Source organism: Aulostomus chinensis, chromosome 5, assembly GCF_037954235.1.
Source record: "Aulostomus chinensis isolate RoL2024-O1b breed Wild chromosome 5, RoL_Achi_v1.0, whole genome shotgun sequence".
In the NCBI taxonomy this organism is placed as follows: Eukaryota; Metazoa; Chordata; class Actinopteri; order Syngnathiformes; family Aulostomidae; genus Aulostomus; species Aulostomus chinensis.
Window position 1 is genome coordinate 1,748,073 of NC_141324.1, and position 21,372 is coordinate 1,769,444.

The window sequence follows — 21,372 nt, forward strand, 5'->3', positions numbered from 1 at the left end:
GATGAGGAGGGAGAGCTGGAAGACGATCACACAGCTGTGCTGAGCAACCAGGAGACCTGTGTGGAAATAGGGGACAGTGTGTCCCAGGAAGGACCTGAACCCTGACCCTATGGACTGAGGTCTATGCAGGGATGAGGAGGGAGAGCTGGAAGATGATCACACAGCTGTGCTGAGCAACCAGGAGACCTGTGTGGAAATAGGGGACGGTGTGTCCCAGGAAGGACCTGAACCCTGACCCTATGGACTGAGGTCTATGCAGGGATGAGGAGGGAGAGCTGGAAGACGATCACACAGCTGTGCTGAGCAACCAGGAGACATTTGTGGAAATAGGGGACGGTGTGTCCCAGGAAGGACCTGAACCCTGACCCTATGGACTGAGGTCTGCTTCTCCAGCTCCAAGGTTCTCCACCTTCTTTTCTCAGGCTGCTTGTCATTGCCTGGACCAGGACCCAGAATCTCCATGACGTGCAGACACCATGCTGGTGGTTCAGCTGGGGAACCCTCCTGTCGGCCCCCATGTTTAGGACTTCCTGCGAGAGAGAGATTGGAAGCTTTCCTCTGATGTGTGATAGGTCTGATTTGAAGGAAGGCCAGGGAAAATAACCCAGGGAGCACCATGAAGGTTTGGCTGCTGCTACACCCCTGAACTCAGCTGAACATTGAGGCAGCTCTCACAGGTGCTGTTTGGGCCCAGAAAGTCCAGAATGGACCAGCTTGGTGTCTCTGGAGAGGTCAGACTTCCTCCTTCACATGGAGCCCCAGCTCATTGCTCTGGGATCATGCTAGCTTTTAATCTCAAGAGGAACATGTGGACAACCCCAGACAGAGCCAATGTGCTCCAGTGTGCTGATATCTGGAGGCTTCACCCACTGTGGGACGTGAGACTCAGATGATCCCAGAGTGTGTGACACAAGGAAAAGCTTGGCGTTCTTGAGTGGTGTTTTCAGATGGAGTTCATGCCAAAATTCTACACTGCTGTGATTCCAACTGGCCTTTTTCTATTCATTTGGAGGGAGCAGCTGAGTGTGTCAGCGTCCGGCTGCCTCTCCTCTCACATCGAACACACATGCATTCTCCAGAGCTCAACTCAAGGGTGGAGCAGCAGCCCAACCTTCATGATGCTGCTGTGTTCTTCTCCCTGTCCTTCCTTCAAATCAAACCTCTCACACATCAGTTTTGGACTTTACTGAATGCTGCCCATCTGAAAGTGCAGACCTCCACGTTCCAGTTGGAAGACCCGGATGTACTTGTCACAAATGAATTCATGGCAGCCTGCATCTTCATCTCCAACTTTGTGTCCTTCTCCCTCCTGTATTTACCTGCTCAACCCTTGACAGGCTCCCGCTGCTTCAGCTCAAGATGCCGTCTCAGCTTTGCGGTGGATTGACTCAAGTGCGTCTTTTCTTTCTGAAACGCGGCGGCAAAGTTTGCTCAGAAATGGAAGGTTTTCGCCGTCCTCCTGGACTTTGTCCTAACTCGTTCAAATGACCGTCCGACGCATCCTTGCTGGTTCGTTGAGTCCAGTTCCGTCTTGTCCGTGGGCTCCAACTCCACGCCGCTCCTGCCGCCTCCTCCATGCTGCTTTCTGTTTTGGTGACGCCCGCGGCGGAGCGACGCTGGTGGCTGCGTTGCCAGGTTGGGGTTTTTTCCGTGAAACATTAAGAGGTGTTTAGGGAGTTTTTTCAGGCTGAAATCTGGTACCCCACTGACCGAAGATGAACGAGAGAGCGAACCGTTCCCAGACACCAGATGGAAGGCGTTCACAGTCGCGTTCACTCGGCAGCAGGGCTGTACGTTCATTTCACGTTCCTCCGAAATATGAAGGCCCAACACTGCAAGTGAGTGTGGGAACCAGAGCAGTCTGGTGACCAGTGAATGGTTGAAGTGGAAACAGGCCAGGTTTGAGCCAGACTGAGTTGATGATGAATGAAATGAAGGAATGACAGAAGAGACTGGCTTCTTCAAAAGTCTTGGCTGACTGGTCCAACCACTGACAGGCAACATTTCCATCCTGAAGGAATCAAGTCACTCAGGTTGTGAGGAGGCAAAAGAAAACTTCTTCATGTCTGTCACAGAAGAAGCAAAAGGAACTGGAAAACCCATCTGGCAGAGCAGAAACCAACGAACTGGCAACCAAAGGAACAAAGCAAGGAATCAGAACTTCATGTTAGCAACCAACTGGTGAAACTGCTGCCATCTTGGTACTGAGTTCAAGAACTCCTTCATAGAACCAGCTTCAGGGATCTCACAGCTTTCCACCACCCCAGCGGAATCACTACCCAATCGATAGTTGTCAGTGTTACCATGGTAGCAGAATTTGAAGTCAATGACACGATGAGTGAACTGAATAATTCTACAGGATGAGGAGGAACTGGATCTACATGTCAAGTCAAGTCAGGTTTATTTGTGTGGCACCAGACCCCAACCAAAGTTCTGTCCTGATTCTGTCCAAGTAGAGCAGGTCCAGCACCTCCCTCCTTCAATGAATCTCCACCCAACAATTCTCCATCAGCAGCACATCCTGCAACAGCAGCCACCAGAACCTTCCTTTACCAGCAGGAAGGTGGAGCAGATCCAGGATCGGTGGGGACGGAGAGAGAGCAGGAGAGAAGGACAGAGACAAAGACAGAGAATGAGGAAGACAGAGAGACAGAAGGACAGAGAGGGACAGAGATAAAGAGAGAGAAAGGAGGAGAGACTGATGGACAGAGACAAAGACAGAGAATGGAGGTAGACAGAGACAGAAGGAAAGAGAGGGACAGAGATAAAGAGGGAGAGAAAGGAGGAGAGACTGATGGACAGAGACAAAGACAGAGAATGGAGGAAGACAGAGAGACAGAAGGAGAGAGAGGGACAGAGATAAAGAGAGAGAGAAAGGAGGAGAGACTGATGGACAGACGAGGACGTGAGCAGGTGGAGCTACGGGTGGCAGCTGGAGCCTCTTCAGGTCTGGAGCCTCCTCCACCAGCACCAGGATCTGGGATGAGGGGAGAAGAAGAGGAGTCAGGAACACGTATGAGGACAGGAGGAGGAGAGAGAAGCCCAGTGCATCATGGGAGATCCCAGCAGTCTGAGCCTGTAGCAGCAGATCTTAGGGCCAGCCTCAGCAGCTGCTCTCTGTCACAGTTGAGACACTGAAGACAAAAACTTTCATGGCCACAATATTACTTTGGACCTCTCAATGTTCTGTTTCTGATGCCCTCCCTTCCTGATCCTGAGCTCGTTTAGTCTGGATTTGCGCTCTCGTGATTGTGACAGCTACATGACGCCATCCAACTGGAATCAGTCAGGAGTGGCTGGTGTCCCTCATTCTGGTGGAGTTCTTTGGTGGAAAGGGCGTTCTTGACCGTGATATGGAGGTCTCTGGTGGTGCGGTTCCATTGTGATCAGTCTTCATGGGGCCAGAAATCCCTGCTGCACCCTGCATGCAGAAGTCAAAGCTAGCTAGTGTTGCTCTCAGCTAGCTTGTGCTATTTTGCAAGTTAGCCAGCAAGCTAATGTTGGCTCAGGCTGACATTCTGCTAACGTGGACATTTGCTAACTCATGGACTTCAGCATGTTTCTTATCTTGATAGAAGGAGGCTTCATGCTAACATTAGCAGCTCAGACTGGGAGTGAACCAGGCACCACTGGAACAACACCTCTGACTACAGCTGTTCTCTTTAGCTGAACTTTTCTCAGCAGACATTTTTGTCCACTTTGTACAGCTCACTTCCTTCAGGGAGAACATTTCCAGTGTCTGCCTCATTGTTACGTTCCTTGTGGCCACACAAGGAATAACACAAACAGCCAAGTGGAAAATTATCAGTGCAAGAATTATTTATTTCACAAAGGGGTGATCAAAAGTACAAGAGTTGTGTACAAAGTGGGAGGGAAGGTAGGCCGTGAGGGGATTGTGCCAAACAAATTAACTTAACATATCAAAACAAGGCCTAACTGAAATCTTCCTGACACAAGAAACACAAGTAGCAAAAGGCCTGCCCGTCTAACTCATCAAGGTTGTCAAAAACGTACAAGGATGGCACCAACCCATAAACTAGTGTGGTATACAAAAGAAGACTACGTGATGTAAGGTGTGGGGTACCCCAATCTAACCTCAACCGACCACCTCCCACTTCCAAATAAGTTGATCTTACAAAGTGGTTTCTCAGAGTATGTTGCTCAGCAGGCCGCCAGAGAGAGAGAGAGAGACCCAGAACAAAGCAGGGGAGTGGCTGATAAAGAGGCCTCCCTGGAACCAGCCAGGTGGAGGGGCAACCAGGCTCCAATCAACTCTTCTCCCAGATGTCAGGTGGGAGGGCAGAACAGGAAGCAGCCAGCGTCCTCCTGGATCTTTCCTAAGAGCAGGAGAGGGAGGAGGGAAACAAAGAGAGAGGGAGAAACCATGCAGGGGCTCACCTGAGCCCGCTGGGTGACATCACGGCTGCGGGGGAGCTGCTAGCGGTGGCTAGGCTAGGTGGCTCCGCACCCGCTAAGGTGGACTGAGCAGCTCCTGAAGGTAAAGGACTAGCGCTAGCTTCCATGGTGCGGAGCCGAGTCTCTAACTCTCTAAGCCTCGCCTCCAGGACTACAAACAAACTACACTTTTTACACGTACCATTAGCACTAAAGGAGGCAGAGGAGTCACTAAACATCTGGCACATGGAGCAGGAGAGGGAGGGAGAGGTGGGGGAGAGGTGGAAAGAGAGAGAGCGGCCATAGCTAGTATGCTAAGGTGAGCTAGTGGACCTGTGGCAAATAGAACAAATAGAACGAGGAATTTCAGAGCAAAGTCCTGCTAAAGACTGAAGTGACAGAAACCTCTGTATTACACCAAAACGTCGTATACAGTGGTGCTTAAAGCGATGAAGTTAGCAGTACACCTGAGGGAGCATTGAGAGAGTGAACAACACAGCGACAGGATTACAGGCAGGAAATGACGTAACACGCTCACCGGTATCGGGTCAGCAGTCAGCCCCACCAATCATCAAGGCTTTCCACTTTAAAGAGAAAGTGATTCCTGGGAATCCTCTTTCCACACACGGTTCTGTCTCTGAGTCCAAGGACGATCATGGGTCATCCATGTGACAGGAAGTAGAGTGAGTTGAAACATGACAGGATCCAGACTGATGTCGTTCCAGATGGGGTCAAAATTAATTCATGTTTAGCCTCGTGCCAGGTACATTTTTGGTTTCTCCCCAGTGTGTGTTCTCATGTGTTCATCCAAATGTCTTCTGTCACTAAAACCTTTGCTGCATGTTGAGCACCTACAGGGATGCCCATCCTCACTGACTTCTGTTTGAGGTTCAGCCCAGGCTGGGGACTGGAATTTTAAAATGTCCCCTGGAACCAGACAACCTGGGGAGGTAAAACCTCCCATCCTAGCCACTCAGATGCAGCAGCAGAAGAAGCTGTCATCCACCCTGACAGTCAGAGCATGGAGTCAAGAAAACATCACCATCTTGTAGTTCCAAACCTCCACCTGTCAGATTCAGCTGCTTCTGATGGTGGGACTTTAAATTTGAACACCATCAATTTGGACAAGGAGTTTTCCTTCCAGTCCAAACATCATCGTCCAGCCTCCAACCAGAGGTCCATCAGTGATCATGGAGCCACAGGTGGAGTCTGGGTTCTTTTCTGGAATGAGACGGCAAAGACAGGCCTGCCAAGTGACATCACTGACATGACTTCAGTCACCTGACCGGATGACTTCAGTCACGTGACCGGATGACTTCAGTCACCTGACCAGATGACTTCAGTCACCTGACTGACATGAATTCAGTAACCTGACCGGATGACTTCAGTCACGTGACCGGATGACTTCAGTCACCTGACCGGATGACTTCAGTCACCTGACTGACATGACTTCAGTCACCTGACCGGATGACTTCAGTCACCTGACTGGAGGACACCCAGATAGCAAAGGTCCACTCTTGTGTGTCCTCACTGCTCCACAGGTCTGTCAAATGTTCTGTAAAATAGTTGGACCCAGCAGAGCTGCTAGATTAGGAGTTGATGGAGTCGTTGCAGATACCAGGGTCCAAAGTCCAGCTTGAACCTGGTTTGTGCAGTTCTTTGTCAAGCTAGCAGCCATTCTCTTCACTGCCAAGCTAAAGTGACTTCTGTCAACAAAGGTCAACATACAAAAGGATATTTCTACTGGCAGTTCAAGATTTGGATCAAAGTCCTTTTTCAGAGCTGGAACCTTCCTCTTGTGTCAGCTTTCTGTTCCCATCTCTATGGTAACGGTCGCTTTTGAGCCACGTCTCCAATCAGCTGTCAGATAAACTGAAACAATTTTCTATCCTCCAAGTTGTTTCCATCTCTTGGTGACTTTGTTAGGCTTCCTTATCCATGGAAATACTGGTTTATTATTTTTGTTGTGGGTCTCTGGGTCTTTTTTAGTCCCTAAACCCTGGATTTCAGTTTTGTGACACGTGTGTGTGTTCAGATGCATTTGTGACACGTGTGTGTGTTCAGATTCATGTGTGACACTTGTGTGTGTGTGTTCAGATGCATTTGTGACACGTGTGTGTGTTCAGGTGTATGTTTGACACGTGTGTGTGTGTTCAGATGCATGTGTGACACGTGTGTGTGTTCAGATGCATGTGTGACACGTGTGTGTGTGTTCAGATGCATTTGTGACACGTGTGTGTGTTCAGATGCATGTGTGACACGTGTGTGTGTGTTCAGATGCATTTGTGACACGTGTGTGTGTTCAGATGCATGTGTGACACTTGTGTGTGTGTGTTCAGATGCATGTGTGAGGTGTGTGTGTGTGTGTTCAGATGCATGTGTGAGGTATGTGTGTGTGTGTTCAGATGCATGTGTGAGGTGTGCATGTGTTCAGATGCATGTGTGACGTGTGTGTGTTCAGATGAATGTGTGACACTTGTGTGTGTGTGTGTTCAGATGCATGTGTGACACGTGTGTGTGTTTAGATGCATGTGTGAGGTGTGTGTATTTAGAAGCATGTGTGAAGTGTGTGTGTTCAGATGCATGTGTGAGGTGTGTGTGTTTAGATGCATGTGTGAGGTGTGTGTGTGTTTAGATGCAAGTGTGACACGTGTGTGTGTTTCGATGCATGTGTGAGGTGTGTGTATTTAGAAGCATGTGTGAAGTGTGTGTGTTCAGATGCATGTGTGAGGTGTGTGTGTTTAGATGCATGTGGGAGGTGTGTGTGTGTTTAGATGCATGTGTGAGGTGTGTGTGAGTTTAGATGCATGTGTGTGGTGTGTGTGTGTTCAGATGCATGTGTGAGGTGTGTGTGTTTAGATGCATGTGTGAGGTGTGTGTGTGTTCAGATGCATGTGTGAGGTGTGTGTGTGTTCAGATGCATGTGTGAGGTGTGTGTGTGTTTAGATGCATGTGTGAGGTGTGTGTGTGTTCAGATGCATGTGTGAGGTGTGTGTGTTTAGATGCATGTGTGAGGTGTGTGTGTGTTTAGATGCATGTGTGAGGTGTGTGTGTGTTCAGATGCATGTGTGAGGTGTGTTCAGATGCATGTGTGTGGTGTGTGTGTGTTCAGATGCATGTGTGACACGTGTGTGTGTTCAGATGCATGTGTGACACTTGTGTGTGTGTTCAGATGCATGTGTGAGGTGTGTGTGTGTTCAGATGCATATGTGAGGTGTGTGTATTTAGAAGCATGTGTGAAGTGTGTGTGTTCAGATGCATGTGTGAGGTATGTGTGTTTAGATGCATGTGTGAGGTGTGTGTGTGTTTAGATGCATGTGTGAGGTGTGTGTGAGTTTAGATGCATGTGTGTGGTGTGTGTGTGTTCAGATGCATGTGTGAGGTGTGTGTGTTTAGATGCATGTGTGTGGTGTGTGTGTGTTCAGATGCATGTGTGACACGTGTGTGTGTGTTCAGATGCATGTGTGAGGTGTGTGTGTGTTCAGATGCATGTGTGAGGTGTGTGTGTGTGTGTTTAGATGCATGTGTAAGGGGTGTGTGTGTTTAGATGCATGTGTGAGGTGTGTGTGTGTGTTCAGATGCATGAATGACACTTGTGTGTATGTGTGTGTGTTCAGATGCATGTGTGACGTGTGTGTGTTTAGATGCATGTGTGACGTGTGTGTATTTAGAAGCATGTGTGAGGTGTGTGTGTGTTCAGATGCATGTGTGAGGTGTGTGTGTGTGTGTTTAGATGCATGTGTAAGGGGTGTGTGTGTTTAGATGCATGTGTGAGGTGTGTGTGTGTGTTCAGATGCATGAATGACACTTGTGTGTATGTGTGTGTGTTCAGATGCATGTGTGACGTGTGTGTGTTTAGATGCATGTGTGAGGTGTGTGTATTTAGAAGCATGTGTGAGGTGTGTGTGTTCAGATGCATGTGTGAGGTGTGTGTGTTTAGATGCATGTGTGACGTGTGTGTGTTTAGATGCATGTGTGAGGTGTGTTTGTGTGTGTTCAGATGCATGTGTGAGGTATGTGTGTGTGTTCAGATGCATGTGTGACACGTGTGTGTGTTCAGATGCATGTGTGAGGTGTGCGTGTGTTCAGATGCATGTGTGACGTGTGTGTGTGTTCAGATGCATGTGTGACACTTGTGTGTGTGTGTTCAGATGCATGTGTGACACGTGTGTGTGTTTAGATGCATGTGTGATACGTGTGTGTGTTTAGATGCATGAGTGAGGTGTGTGTGTTTAGATGCATGTGTGAGGTGTGTGTGTTTAGATGCATGTGTGAGGTGTGTGTGTTTAGATGCATGTGTGAGGTGTGTGTGTGTGTTCAGATGCATGAATGACACTTGTGTGTATGTGTGTGTGTTCAGATGCATATGTGAGGTGTGTGTGTTCAGATGCATGTGTGACACTTGTGTGTGTGTGTTCAGATGCATGTGTGAGGTTTGTGTGTGTTTAGATGCATGTGTGAGGTGTGTGTGTGTTTAGATGCATGTGTGAGGTGTGTGTGTGTTCAGATGCATGAATGACACTTGTGTGTATGTGTGTGTGTTCAGATGCATATGTGAGGTGTGTGTGTTCAGATGCATGTGTGACACTTGTGTGTGTGTGTTCAGATGCATGTGTGAGGTGTGTGTGTGTTTAGATGCATGTGTGAGGTGTGTGTGTGTTTAGATGCATGTGTGAGGTGTGTGTGTGTTCAGATGCATGAATGACACTTGTGTGTATGTGTGTGTGTTCAGATGCATATGTGAGGTGTGTGTGTTCAGATGCATGTGTGACACTTGTGTGTGTGTGTTCAGATGCATGTGTGAGGTGTGTGTGTGTTCAGATGCATGTGTGAGATGTGTGTGTGTTTAGATGCATGTGTGAGGTGTGTGTGTGTTTAGATGCATGTGTGAGGTGTGTGTGTGTTCAGATGCATGAATGACACTTGTGTGTATGTGTGTGTTCAGATGCATGTGTGACGTGTGTGTTCAGATGCATGTGTGACACTTGTGTGTATGTGTGTGTTTGTTTAGATTCATGTGTGACGTGTGTGTGTTCAGATGCATGTGTGACACTTGTGTGTATGTGTGTGTTTGTTTAGATTCATGTGTGACGTGTGTGTGTTCAGATGCATTTGTGACACTTGTGTGTGACGTGTGTGTGTTCAGATGCATGTGTGATGTGTGTGTTCAGATGCATGTGTGACACTTTTGTGTGTGTGTGTTTAGATGCATGTGTGACACGTGTGTGTGTGTTCAGATACATGTGTGATGTGTGTGTGTTTAGATGCATGTGTGAGGTGTGTGTGTTTAGATGCATGTGTGACACGTGTGTGTGTTCAGATGCATGTGTGATGTGTGTGTTTAGATGCATGTGTGAGGTGTGTGTGTTCAGATGCATGTGTGATGTGTGTGTTTAGATGCATGTGTGAGGTGTGTGTGTTCAGATGCATGTGTGACACTTGTGTGTGTGTGTGTGTGTGTACTATATGCAGTACTAATCAAGTCCAGCCCTGTCTGCTACTTGCTACATGCTAGCTCCACCCACCTCAGGGTGAGGGTGAGGGTCAAAAAATCTCTCTGGATGGCTCCACCCACCTCAGGGTGAGGGTCAAAAAATCTCTTTAGATGGCTCCACCCACCTCAGGGTGAGGGTCAAAAAATTTCTCTTGATGGCTCCACCCACCTCAGGGTGAGGTTGAAAAAATCTCTCTGGATGGCTCCACCCACCTCAGGGTGAGGGTTAGGGTCAAAAAATCTCTCTCGATGGCTCCACCCACCTCAGGGTGAGGGTGAGGATCAAAAAATCTCTCTGGATGGCTCCACCCACCTCAGGATGAGGGTTAGGGTCAAAAAAATCTCTCTGGAATGCTCCACCCACCTCAGGGTGAGGGTTAGGGTCAAAAAATCTCTCTGGATGGCTCCCCCCACCTCAGGGTGAGGGTGAGGGTCAAAAAATCTCTCTGGATGGCTCCACCCACCTCAGGATGAGGGTCAAAAAATCTCTCTGGATGGCTCCACCCACCTCAGGGTGAGGGTCAAAAAATCTCTCTGGATGGCTCCACCCACCTCAGGGTGAAGGTCAAAAAATCTCTCTGGATGGCTCCACCCACCTCAGGGTGAAGGTCAAAAAATCTCTCTGGATGGCTCCACCCACCTCAGGGTGAAGGTCAAAAAATCTCTCTGGATGGCTCCACCCACCTCAGGGTGAGGGTCAAAAAATCTCTCTGGATGGCTCCACCCACCTCAGGGTGAGGGTCAAAAAATCTCTCTGGATGGCTCCACCCACCTCAGGGTGAGGGTCAAAAAATCTCTCTGGATGGCTCCACCCACCTCAGGGTGAGGGTCAAAAAATCTCTCTGGATGGCTCCACCCACCTCAGGGTGAGGGTCAAAAAATCTCTCTGGATGGCTCCACCCACCTCAGGGTGAAGGTCAAAAAATCTCTCTCGATGGCTCCCCCCACATCAGGGTGAGTGTGAGGGCCAAAAAATCTCTCTGGATGGCTCCACCCACCTCAGGGTGAGGGTCAAAAAATCTCTCTCGATGGCTCCACCCACCTCAGGGTGAGAGTGAGGGTAAAAAAATCTCTCTGGATGGCTCCACCCACCTCAGGGTGAAGGTCAAAAAATCTCTCTGGATGGCTCCACCCACCTCAGGGTGAAGGTCAAAAAATCTCTCTGGATGGCTCCACCCACCTCAGGGTGAGGGTCAAAAAATCTCTCTGGATGGCTCCACCCACCTCAGGGTGAGGGTCAAAAAATCTCTCTGGATGGCTCCACCCACCTCAGGGTGAAGGTCAAAAAATCTCTCTGGATGGCTCCACCCACTCGTTCATCTACTCACTGACCAAAAATGCAGTCTAATTCCAGTAAATTTGTGCAGAAGAAATGGTCATTTGTGCTGCTTCTTTGTTCATTTATTTGGTTTAGTTGGTATTTTTGAACGTGTTCTCTTTCAATTCACATTTTGTCCATTACCTTCATCACCAGAGTCTCCATCTCATCACATGACTAAAGTCTGGGTTCTGTGTTGGTGGTAAAATACCCTTCCATGCCCCTCACTGGTCTGCACACAGAAAAGCATATTTGACTGGTTTCAGATCTCTTAGCTTGTTCTCTGTCTCAAAGCAGCTGAGGCAGCTTTCATTGTGTGATTGATGTAAAATATCAATATGGAACAGAACCACTGCAATCAGATGTCAGGACATTTGAAGGAATGTCAGTCTCCTGTTGAAATGTTGCAGTGTGCAGCTGAGGCTCTCTGGCAGTGGCACCAGGAGCCACAATGGCAGAACCTGGCAGAACCTGGACCCCCTCTTTTTAGTTTTTCCCTTTTTATTTTTTAACCCTTTAAATAATAAATGAAATGAAAGACACTTGTTTTGACGAATATATTCATCTGAAAATATGTTTTAAGATTAAGAATTATTATTATTTATCATTATTTTAATAATTACATCAGTGGTTAGTGGCTAGGTCACTATTTATTGTTTGTCCATGAACACACATCTGGAACATCTGGATCGGTCCCTCATAGCTCCAAGTCTGGGTCCACTCCTGCAAACACCGCTGGATGTCTGCCCGGTCAACCGCAGGTGTCCGAGTGTCTGAAGCGGGCAGCTGAAGCACCATTTCAGCCTCTTCCTCTGCCGAAAAATCCCTTCCTGGCCATCTTTTCTCGCTCTGCCACGTTCACGGCTTCAAGGACTACAGCGCTGCTTTACACAGCCAAGCTAACTTGACGCACGCCGGTGCGCAAGCCTCCTGTTGGTGCCCATGAAACCTGATCCCCTCATGCTCGGTACCGTTTTTTTCGTCTGTTTATTGGCTAAAAGAATATCTACCTGATATTCTGAAATAATCTCATAGGCTGGTGTCAAGTGTCAATCGAGTGATGCATGGTCCGCTCTGTAAACTGGGGTCTGGTTGGGGTTTCAGCCCTGCGGCTCAACAAGCCAGGCCCTGATTGGCTCAGCCTGCTACTGACGTGTTCAGCAGACCGTCACCGAGACTGAGAAGGAGTGTCGTGGAGATCGGAGCAACACTGGCTGCTAGCTACAGGGAGGGACAGGGGGACGTTAGCATGGCGACCGAGGAGTGGAGTGGTGCCAGCACTCCAGTGACACACTGAAGATGAGAGTTCAGCAGGGAGACAGTAAATTCTACTGCGTGGAGTCTTACAGATTAAGTTCATGCCGATAGTTTGAAGGTGATGACGTTGGGAGCATGAAGGTAGTTTGTGGGTGTTGCTTGCCGGTTGCCTAGCAACATTTTAACTCAGCTCCAGCTACAAGTAACGTTATTCATCGTGATTGGGTGTTTCTCAGTCGTTACACCACCAGGTTTCGAATGAGGTACAACATGATCGGATACATTGTTGCCGCTAAAATCCGTCCTCTTCGGACGTTGTTTACGAGCTGTACCGCCACCGGTACAGCGCTGCTTCAGAGGTTAAAGTCAAGTTCCATGTGTGGGCCATGTTCCATGATATTTTTAGAATATGCTGCGGGCCAATTAAAATCTGACCGCAGTGGGCCCGCGGGCCGTAGTTTGGACACCCCTGTTCTAGAATCATCTAAACAAAGCCTCCCTCAACATCGTGAAGCTAAAACTATTTGGCCTTCATCTGGCAGGATGACTTTCTTTTCCCAATGATTCCATTGATAGTAAGTAAGGAAAGGAAGTACAATTGTATTTGTATAGCGCTCTTCGCAGTACTAATACACAGAGTGCTTCACAGTAAAAACAGACAGAACAGAAACAGCCAGGTGACTGACATCACCGACGTAACACAAAACAACATCAGTAATAAAAGCACAGCTCTGTGACAGAGGCCGTCTGACATTGGGTGAGAGTGCATTTTCACCAGCAATGAATAAGACGACCATCCAGCTGTGCAAATGAAAAATAATGGAAAAACTACTATTAAAACATTTGACATATCATTTTTGGGGTTTAATTTCTTTTTGATGAATAAAGATAAAAATAGATATTGTTTTCTGTCATGGTGGGGGGCTCCACCACCCACCCCCCATGGACTATGAAACTACAACCCCCTCCTCTTTTTATATCCATGAACTAAATACACTGCCTCAAGGCACCACTACAGCCTAGGACCTGTGAGGGACAGACCCAGGACGCTACCACCTGGGCAAGCACTGTGCAGACCCGGCTACAAATCCAGACCTGTTCCCAACACCCAACTGGATCCACCAGGAAGTACGGTCACCAACAAACGTACAGATCTGGCCGTCTAGAATTTCCCCTGCCATCCGGCTGCCATCCGGCTGCCAGTCGGTCTCCAGCCAGTTTCCAGCCACTGGGAGTCCCCCCCCTCCTCCTGGGGGTGTGCCCTGAATCCACTACGATCACGCCCATTTCTTCAATTGCAGGGTGTCACCAGAAGATTTTTACTCTGCTGCATTCATCTTCTGCTTTAGTTTTGCTTTAATACATATTTTCGATCTGCAAATACATAATCCCTGATTTGTCTCTTACAGGATACTGCATGCCTACATAAATGTGTTCCAGTCCCTCCAGGATTTCGGAGTTTTTGTGATTGTGCGATCAAAAAAGCTTGATTTTGCAGCGGCTTCTCCCAAAAATTGCGCTATAATTTGTGAGGCTTCACTGTATGTGAGTTTTTGCAGTAAAATTGTGTCGATTGGCAAAAATTGCAGTTCAATAAAAAATGCAATTTTAAGAGAACAAACTAATGTCAAAAAGTCGTACATCATCACTTTCTTTATAATAAGCGTACCTCAAACTACAGAACCAGTCGAGAATATTTAGTTCTCTTCTTTTTCTAAGTTTGTTTACGTGGAGTTTGCTTTTCAGTTATCACCAAAAATGATGATGTAATTCTACTTGACATGCGCTGGAACAGAGACGGAGCTGCAGCAGAGCTGCTGGAGACCTCCTGTCCCTCTCATGTTGTGTATTTTCTGATCGGTGGCACATTCGCAGATACGGACACTACAACCCTTTAGATGACATTAAAACACTCATGTGATACTGGTTCGACTGTCTACTTCCCCTCTCGTGCTCGTGCCAGCATGAGCAGTGGGAGAGTTGCGCCGGTTCTGCATGTCTGCTGTCATCTGGAGATTCCGAGGCTTGCCAGTGATTTACACAACAGGCGCGCGGCTCTCTGCAAAAATAGACCATGAGACAGCCAGCAGACAGTCATATTAGTGTTGGTTCTCTGCATTGGCCTCTTTCAGTGGCCACACTCTGGAACAATGTGGGGCTGGGAACCTGTTTGGCTGGCCAGCACCCATTGAGCGAGAACAAGAGGATACACTCTGATGCTAATGATGACCTTTCAGCCTTTAAGCTGTTTTAGGAAAAAGAAAAACACACACGCAGAAGATTCTTTTGTGAATTATGTGTTTAACTGTGGAAAATGCAGGGACTGCAACATTACATTTGTCCAGTTTTTTATTGGACAGAATTTATTTTTACGAACAAAAGAAAGCTTTTTAGTTCCTGAAAGTCTAAACATGTCTATCAATATAGAATACATCCATACTGCAACATTACATTGACCCATAACCCTTTTTCAACAACAAGAGACACAAACAAAGTCATGGAAGAGGCTGCAGTGATTCCTCACATGAAAAGATCTTCCTCACAAACTCGTCCTCGTTCATTGTGGTGTGAGGGACGTTTTCCTGTTCACGTCAGAGGATCCCCACGGGCACGTCACTGTACGAACCTCCCTCATCATCAACGTCCTGAAAGAAGGAGCAGGGCATGATCACGTTACCATGACAACACAGCGCTACAAACAGCCTCAGTAAGTACAAACACAGCCCACATGTCCGCCCTGTTCAGTGTCCACCCACTGCCCAGTGCAGACACCGCTACACTCAGGACAGGTGGAAGGAGTTTGCCTCCTCCAGACTTCCAGCTGAGTGGACGCGGAGTCCGGTCATCAAACTGGTGCTTTGAGCGGTGGATGTCCGCTTCGAGTCGAGTCGAGTGTTTGTTTGTTTGTGTCAACCAAAAGCGGACGGTCGCCGGACATGTCGGACCAAAGCGCAGTTATGAGTGGGCAGACACCACGTACTCTCACTGGGTCCCACAATGTAGACCCCCTTAGCAAGTCAGCTGCCAACTTACCGGGACGACTGCTGGTCCGTGGTCCGTGGTGGAGCTAACTAGTTCTGGTGTCTGGCTCAGCTCAGCTTGCATTAGCTGTCTGGGAGCAACATACAAGTTACCTGGTTAGCTACCTTGCTAATAGCAAACTAAGCTAACGCTAGCAGTCGGGACTGCAACGGCATGCAACCAGTAACGTTCCCAGGTTCAAACTTACCGTTTGGTGGCTGAACTCAGGTCTTTCACCGGTGGTTCCAACGTGGGTCCAACAACCTGCGTGCTAGGACCTCAGCTACCACAGCTGAATTCCGTGTCTTTGTTTTGTCCCGTGTCTTCTCTGATTCAAAAAGCCCAGAGCTCACAAACGCCACCACTCTGTCCAAACTGGTATAAACTAAATTTTTGGCAAAATCTGAGGATACTGAGTTGTCTGAGCTCAGTCACATGAGTACAATAAGATAGGCTGTTAAAAAGTACAGTTTACTCAGACTTCAAAATTAATGTAAAGAAAAGACAGGTGTTTAAGTAATACAAATTCAGTTTGTTTGAGTAGAAACTATTGATAGGACTTGAAAATACATGAAGAGGTTAATGTATACATTAAATGCTGCAGGCATAGGACAGTAGAGCCGCTGTCTTCAGACACGGTAACCGCTTATGATGACTGCTCCTCCTGGTGGACTGATTAAGCAGTGCAGGTAATTTCCACAAACGGCGCTTAGGGGCTTTATGGGTCGCCCCGCGCCAATGACGTATTCCCGGGGATCTCATCGCAGTCACGGACCTGCCTACTGCCGAGCAGGGACCCGTCACGGACCGGTCAGGGCCCCAGCACGAGATTGCGCGAAATTCTAGGCGACCAGATCTGTAGGTGCTAAAAGGGACTGCCAAAGATCCTCTCAACCCTCTGCCTCTGGATGTCATTCCTGACCCAGTTGGAAACCCTAAGCCTCCTAAATCCTTGGTTAGACATTCCCCTTTGTGTTCCAGCGTGATGAAAATGAAGCCAGTGTTTCATTAATATCTGTCTTTTTCAGTTCTTCCAATACGTTTCTCCTGGTTCTTGCCGCCTCAAGCAGCTACATTGAAACATTACAGCTCAATTCTCACTCAGTCACAAGTTATCACGATAAAGTGGCATATAATCCTCGAACATGTGTTAGGGTTAGGTTAAGGGAGTGATGAAGGTATAAAGTAAGAGTACCAGGGTTAGGGCGTCGGGTCTGAGCTCCTCCCCAAGCGGGGAAGAGAGGCGCACGGTCCTTCCAACCCTCATCCCCACCATCCCCCAGTCCCCTGGAGGCCCACGGGCACGCTGGCGTCTCCTGCCATAACGCACCGTGGTCCACCCATCCTCCATGTTGTTTGTTTGTATTTTTCTTTTTTTTTCAGGCTGATGGGTGGGAGTAGACACATTGGAGCTGGATGGGGTGGACAGAACAGGTGTCCAGTGACTGCTCTGGAAAGGAGAGGAGCTACAGGGGAGGCTGCCAGGGTGGGACGCACTGAGCTTCAACCCCAGCAGTGAAGCACCAAAGTTTTCATCCAGGAGGAGCTTTTCAAGTTCCTCAGTGGTCAGCTTGTCCACATTAGTATCCCCGAATGTGTTCTTCTCTGCATGTTTCTTGGTCTCGGAAAGACAATGAGGTCCTTTTCTGGTCTACTAGCAGAGGGTGTAGGTTGAGGAGCAGTAACGGTAGACTTGGACAGTTTTGGTTTTGAGGATGAGGATGCTCCAGAGGAAGACGGGTATGTTGAAGCTGAAACAGTCTGTCTCTTCTCCCTTTGCAGTTTTGCTAGAGCTTCTTCCTCCATGCGCAGGGCTTCCTCTCTCCCAGCAATCCCCTTTGGCTGGGGGACATCCAGCTTCAACCACTACCACTTGATATCTGGGCCATTCTGCCAACTGCAGGGTGCCGTGAACATGACAGCCTTAGGGTCAGGTATCAGGTATGAGGTATCAGGTTGGGATGTGGATTTGAAATTCCCCATTCAAGCGAATGGGAGCGAGTGAAAATATGACAAAGTGTTTAGGGGAAGAAGTAGGGAACCTGTCCCTCCTCCCGTAGGAGGTATAGGATGCACAGTCCATCCCACCTCTACCACCTCCATAATCCTGACCCCCTTTGGGGTGTACGGTTCTGGACAACAGGACAACAGTCCAACCGTCCCCCATTGTTTGTGTGTATGTGCTTCCATTTCTTAAATTGTTTGTTTTTTTATCCAAAAAATGACATTTTTCTTCAAAAATGAAATCAAAATGTTTGTCAATGAAATAAAGTTGTTGTCTTTTGTCTTTTTTTCATATGTATATGTTTTTTTTAATTGACAAATGAAATGACTGAAACGGAGGTTTTCTTTTATGCTTGTAAATAAAAACCACTCCTAAACTAGGAAGGACAAAAAAACTCAAAGCGCTCTCCCAAAAATAGGAAGGATCAAAAACAATATTTATGTTTTTATTTATTAGTTCTGTCTATACATCTTTTTAACATCAGCAACTAAGGAAGGTGTGCCAGCTAAAAACAAAAGAAACGTTTCGACCCGTCCCGGGTGTTCATCAGGTTCGGCACACAGAGAACTACCGTGGCTCCCTTGCAGTAGAAGTGGAGCATGAGATGTGATCTCCTTGCTGTCCAAAAGAAGAGTGGTTTTCTTTTTTCTCTTTTCTTTTCTTCTGGTCTTCCAAATACTGAGCCCTCTCGCTCCCCTCCATCCTGATCAGATGGCTGAGATGCTCCGCCGCGTCCTCCTTCTGGTGATGGGGGCATCGGCGCACCACGTCGGCCACGTGCTCCGTGTTCTGATACACGGCGGTTGCTCTGAGCGCGGCGCCCCGGGGGGGGGCTCCTTGCTGACCAGCGCCTCCACGGGGCTGGTCTTGGCCAGCTGGCAGCAGTTTGTTGAGCAGCTCTGAAAAAGTGAAGTTGACCGACTTGGCCGTGCCGGTCTGCTGGAAGTGCAGCTGAAAGCCGTGTTCTCCCGGATGGTCCGTGGTGACGGGGACAGTGGGGGTCAGGGGGGAAACGCCATCTCGGGTGGACGCGCTATCTCGGGTGGAGACTTCAGGAAGCAGCTCAAACAGTTTCTCGTCAAAGTTTTTGGCCAGTGCCTCATCACTGATGTTCGGCATCTCCATGTTTCCAGCGTCGGGCCTCCCCTCCGCAGCCACAGGGGGAATTGTGCTGATGGAGGCGGTTACCACGCTCTCCCACAATTCAATGAAGGAGTCAGGCAGGCCCTGGCTCAGAGGCAGACTGTTGTACCCTTGCTCTTCCATCCTTTATTCCCCTCTTTTCCCAGGTGAGAGAAAAAAAGTCAGGAAGAGCCGATCACTCCTAAACTAGGAGGAAAAATATCCAAAAAAGTAAAAAAGGTGTGCCAACAAAAACAACGTTTCGACCTGTACTGGGTCCTCCTCAGGTTCGGCACACAAAAAACCGACTGGCTCGCTTGCAAGGGCAGTGTAGCAAGAGCTGTTTTCCCTTCGCTGTCCTTTTTGTCAGAGCAGACTACACGCTCCTCGATCTTGGTTCTGGACTGGACCTGATCTTTGCATATGAGACACTTTCTTACACGTGGCGAACAGAGGGAGCAGGTGGCAAATGTCCGCAGGGCCCAAACAGAGTGTCTCTCTTCCTGTCTGAGCACACCATTCACTCCTCCAGTGACTCGATGTTGCTGGTCAGAGATGCACTGCGGGTTCCCACCTGGCCGCTGCTCTTCTCTTTGTGGCATTTAGCCAGAGCCTTGCACAGGCTGGGGTCGGGACACAGGTCTGGAGGGGACTGGTCCTTCTTGTTGCGAATGGTCAAATCTGCTCCGTTAGCAGCAAGGAAGCAGGCGATGGATGCTGCACTCTTCTTTTCTGCCCCCTGGGTGCCGAAGCCCATGATTAACGTGGTCTTGGAGGGTTCCCAGGGTTCCACTTTGCTTTTTAGGGCCTGAGCCAGAAGAAAACCTTTGTGCTACCAGTTTGAACTGGTTTGATCCCTTTATTTAACTCTCTAAATGCTGGAGAATCATCACTCTATTGATACAATGGAGCTCCCTAGGAGACAGAAAGTAGTGATCCCAAATATATTGAACCCTTATTGACAGTGATTAGTCTGAAAACAAGTTTATTTTAACCCTTTACATTCATGAACTAATATGCTATAATAACTATAATAATTAATGTATAATAATGTACATTAATGACCCTTTAAACTAATTGACTAATATGCACTTCTGAACTTTTTTATTGTATTAATTTTAACTATGTAAGATATCCTAAATCCATTTGTATATATATTCATCTATTTATTAATTCATTAAAATTTGGTTAGGTATCAGGTAAGAGTACCAACCTAGTTAAAGTGGTGCACTTTGGAACCGTAAGGTGTAGGAGGCTGAAAGTTGGTGCACGCCGTTCTGATGGTCGGTGGAGTGATTGGTGAAAGTTTCAAGTGGATTGGAGCAAAGGGGGCGGAGTTATTGGCGAACAAGCCCCTATTTTGATTTTCATTGGCGGATCACTTTTGAGCTGTAGGGGGCAGAGTGCTGAGACTCTGGCTACCCCCCCAAATTTGGGAACGGGCTTTCCAACGAGCCTAGTCCCGAGTCTGTAGGATTTTAGGAGAAGAGGGGTTTGGGGAACCGCGACCCACGATGGTCACGGGACCCAGGCACACTCCATCCAGTATTGTCATACCTGTTTCGCCCACATATCTTTACCCCATTGTACACAAATAATCATACAGACACAGTTTTTGGAAAGAACATTGTTTTGTGTCGACAGTTGAAAACCTTTTTGTTTTTGTACATCATGAACCCACTTGACTTGTTTAAAGTAGCCTCTTTTCGCGTCAGCTTTCTCTTCTGTCCGTGGTTTGACCTTTGACCGGACCAGGTCATCTTTAAGATTCTTATTTTTACGGAATGCAGCAATGATTCTTAGATCCTGATGGGGTTGGGTTGATCTCATGACCCTCTCAAAATCATTCTTGATATTCCCGACCAGCCTAACAGTAGAAGGGGAGAAAGTGGTGACCAGTGGAAGAGCAGTGGCGACATGACTGGGCTTGGACCGGAGAGAGGTTTTGAAGCTGTGTCTTAAGAAGGTCCGAGAGTACCCTCTGCTGGACAAAGCGGAGAAGACCACCTTGGTGGCTTCTTTAAAGTCCTCTTTTTGTGTACATATTCTGTGGAATCTTAATAACTGTGATTTAATTAGTCCTCTGAATGTATGCTTGGGGTGGTGACTGCTTTTGTGTAAGAGTGCATGTGTGTCCGTGTCTTTCAAATAAACTTTAATATCGACTTGAGTGTTAGTTTTGAAATGAGGTCCTTCAAATGTGGTTGTATCCAAGAAATGAACTGATTCTTGATTGATCGTAGCTTTAAGCTTCATGGAAGCATTGTGGTTCTTTAAAGTGTGGAGGAATACAGTGAATTCCTCTGCAGAATGTGTCCACACACCCCAGATATCATCCAGGTACCTAGAACAGCACCAGCTAAAAAAGTTTACTAAAAAACCTAACATTTTTCATACTTTATCTTTTGATTAATAAGACAATCAACAAGTTAATTTAATTTCTGGATGTTTATTCTACCTACAAAGTCCATTTGTCACCATGACAGATCTCCCAATCAGCATTAAGAATAGAAACAATGACTCAAACTAATGGCGCGGTCTGATGACGTCACATCCGTCACAGAGGCTCACTCCTGCACTCAGAGGTGGCCTTTTAGTTCCATCATTTCACGCTCTATTTACTGATTGATTATTGAGTGGAACAAAGCTCACTGATGTCTGGGTTCATCAAGGGTATCATTCAAGAAATCCTAACTTCAATCCCATTTTACAAAGTCTAGATCTGCCGTGGGTATTTTCTCGTTCCACAGCAGCTGCACA

At 47.6% G+C, this 21,372-nt stretch overlaps 1 pseudogene; it reads right to left on the minus strand.

Moving 5' to 3' along the window:
* Positions 1-18,057: 18,057 nt before the first annotated feature.
* LOC147260859 (cellular tumor antigen p53 pseudogene) lies at positions 18,058-18,756 on the minus strand (annotated as a pseudogene).
* Between the last annotated feature and the right edge of the window lie 2,616 nt (positions 18,757-21,372).